The following is a 2,692-nucleotide window of genomic DNA, read 5'->3' as shown; positions in this document are numbered from 1 at the left end:
AAGAAGATGGGGTGTAAGAAGGGTAAAACCATAGAAATTCATTCGAACTCTAACACGTATCTGTGAAAACCGGGCGGTACAGTAGTTTCCCCAAGCCGAAATATATTAAAAAAATAATAATAATTAATAACAAAAAAAAGAGGACTATACCCGGAAAACCTTGGCCGTCTTTTCAGTGGATATGCCTTTTTTGTAGGATATTTCAACTTTTTTTGGATTGTGAAAACTTGTACCGTCTGTGAAAAATTAGGTTAATTACAAAATTGTTCAGTTTTGTGCTACAGGACACAGAAATCCATGCGAGACCTTTCAATATAGGACGCTCATGACATGATATTTTTTCACACCTTGACATAAAAATCCGCAATTTTTAGCTCGATTTTTAGTATGATTTTGATTTTTTTTAAATCTTCAACCAATTAACCTAATTTACAGCTCTCTTGTCCACTAGGACACTGCGCGAGCGATTTCAATAGGGTCCTAAAATTAAAGACGAAATCTCGCTTATATTGAATAATACGATCAAGCATGGTATTCTAATCGGAATTGTACTTTACTCGAACTTGAAAAACAAAGGAATAATGAGAAAATTCGAAATAAGTAAAATGGTAAATAGTTCTACTTTGACATTTGAGATCAACCTTGTGTGACTGAGCTCGACATTTTTCGCACTGGGATTTCAAAAATGTTCCTATCTGACATACACGGTGAAAAAAAATCACTCAAAGTATGTGTTATAAGCTAGGGACGAGACAAAAGGCTAAAAAAATAAAAATTATATATTTTCAACTATGATTAATAAAAACGTCAAAAAATGAGTAAATATGTACTCTTGAACCATATATTGTGGTTTAAAACAAGAATCCCGATAGGACTTTAGGAGCCTATTGGATGCTGTACTTACACTATGTACAGCGCCTAGATGTATTCTATTCTAATTCTACTATTTCGAATTGGTTGCCGTTGCGCTTCTTCCACTTTCTATCCTATCATGGCAAAATGATGCGCACGAGGATGTTGATCTGTGGCTCTTGTTCCTTTTCCAGCACGATTGGGGGTCGATTATGAGTTGCCGTTAGTCGATGTCCAAGTTTTCGGGTCCGTTAGAGTTAGAGCATATGCTCAGAAGAGGGTCAGGTGTCAGCTGCTCTCGGGGGAAAGAGCAACCGCAGACAGACGTTCAAGTTTGACTCAGCAGCTTGTGTAAAAAACATGGCCGCCACAAATTGCCAAGTGGCAATCAGCGAACAGATGGCGTTAGCGACGTTCATATTCAATCGCTGCCTCAAATGTGCGTTGCGACCAACACCTGTCACCACGGTCGTCTTCCAGCCGGATGGCGAAAAAAAAACCGCACGTGTTGCACGCTAATAATGTTTCCACATAATTTGTGCAGAGTAAATGACTTTTATTTAATGTCTAAAATCTTTTGCACAAATTAGCGCAGGACTCTTGTAAAATATTTTACACATTATTACTTTTATTTTACATAGATTTGCTTGAATAAAACTGCATTTGGATGAACTTCACTGGCATTGGGAAATCTTTGTGAATGTGACGCAAATGTAGGAATGATTTTGACAGTGTTTGTTTTGATTTTATTTTTCGGTGGGTGGTGAATTGGGTGGTAAGTAAGCGGCTGGAAGCACGTGGTTTCTCAAAATGTCAACTGCACGCGACTGCACTGTGGCAATCGGTTGCCTAGGTGTCGCTAGTGAAAATTTACATGGAAAATTTGAATAAATTTGTTCGAGCTAGAACGTCTGTCTGCGGTTATACTTAGCCTGTATACCCAGGATATAAACGGAGTCTAAAGTCAATAAGGGCGAATAGTGATTAGTGTGAGATGTATACTATTTAGTGTAGATTTTTCTCTGAGTGTAGATAAAGTTTTGAACACAAAACCGCCGGATGAACAGGAACGGAGGCCAGACAGGATAACAGGTTGAACAACGACAAATCCTCGGACAAATCTGAGCTTGATCGAACAACAAAGCTACAGCCAAGGGCTGAAAGTCTCTTTCATAAAGACAAATCAATCAATCAACAAAGCTACACACGTTCGTACGTTGAATTCGGAAGCATAAAATCATCGAAGAAACTATCAAAATTTTCTTCAACAATGCCGCATATTGAAGATGTTTGTACATATGATTATTGCCTTAAGTATATGAATTCTTGCGTTCCCCAAGGCAGTCATCTAGGACCGTTTTTATTTCTGTTGTATATGAATGATGTCAACTCTATGCTCAAATGCTGGAAACTTTCATATGCTGACGATCTGAAGCTGTATTTCGTGATCAAGCAACGTCAAGACGCAGTGTTTTTGCAACGACAGCTTGAAATTTTCGCTGCATGGTGTTCTCTAAATCGGATGTCACTAAATGTGTCGAAATGTTCTGTTATTTCATTCGGCCGTAAAAAGTCCCTTATCCATTTTGACTACGCTTTGGAAGGTGTCCAGTTGAAGCGCGAATCGACAGTCAAGGATCTAGGAGTCCTGCTTGACTCAAAACTGACATTCAAAGACCACGTCGCCTATGTCGTGGCGAAAGCATCGTCGCAACTTGGTTTCCTCTTTCGCTTTGCCCAAAAGTTCAAGGACATTTACTGCCTGAAGACGCTGTATTGTGCGGCCCATCCTGGAGTACTCGGCAGACAACGGACCAGATCTTCACCGTACGGCAAATCC

Source organism: Aedes albopictus, chromosome 3 (genome assembly GCF_035046485.1).
Source record: "Aedes albopictus strain Foshan chromosome 3, AalbF5, whole genome shotgun sequence".
NCBI lineage: Eukaryota > Metazoa > Arthropoda > Insecta > Diptera > Culicidae > Aedes > Aedes albopictus.
Note: the sequence above shows the minus strand (reverse complement) of the source record.